This window comes from Montipora capricornis, chromosome 10 (genome assembly GCF_036669925.1).
Source record: "Montipora capricornis isolate CH-2021 chromosome 10, ASM3666992v2, whole genome shotgun sequence".
NCBI lineage: Eukaryota > Metazoa > Cnidaria > Anthozoa > Scleractinia > Acroporidae > Montipora > Montipora capricornis.
The window spans coordinates 69,122,760-69,123,075 of NC_090892.1; positions in this window are offsets into that span (position 1 = coordinate 69,122,760).

Here is a 316-nt window from a genome sequence, read left to right on the forward strand (position 1 = left end):
CATGGCTGTACATGGGCATACATGGTTATACATGAGTATACATAGAAATGCATGGGTATACATGGATATACATGGCTGTACATGGATATACACGATAATATATGGGTATACATAGCTATACATGGACATACATGGCTGTATATAGATATTCATGGATATACACGGGTGTGCATGGATATACATGGATATACATGGCTGAACATGGGTATACATGGATATACATGTATATGTATAAATGAAAGCAAGTCACGATGTTGTACCACGCTGTAACTTTCGCCATAACTCTCGCTCTTTTACAATCTATTTGGCTACAACC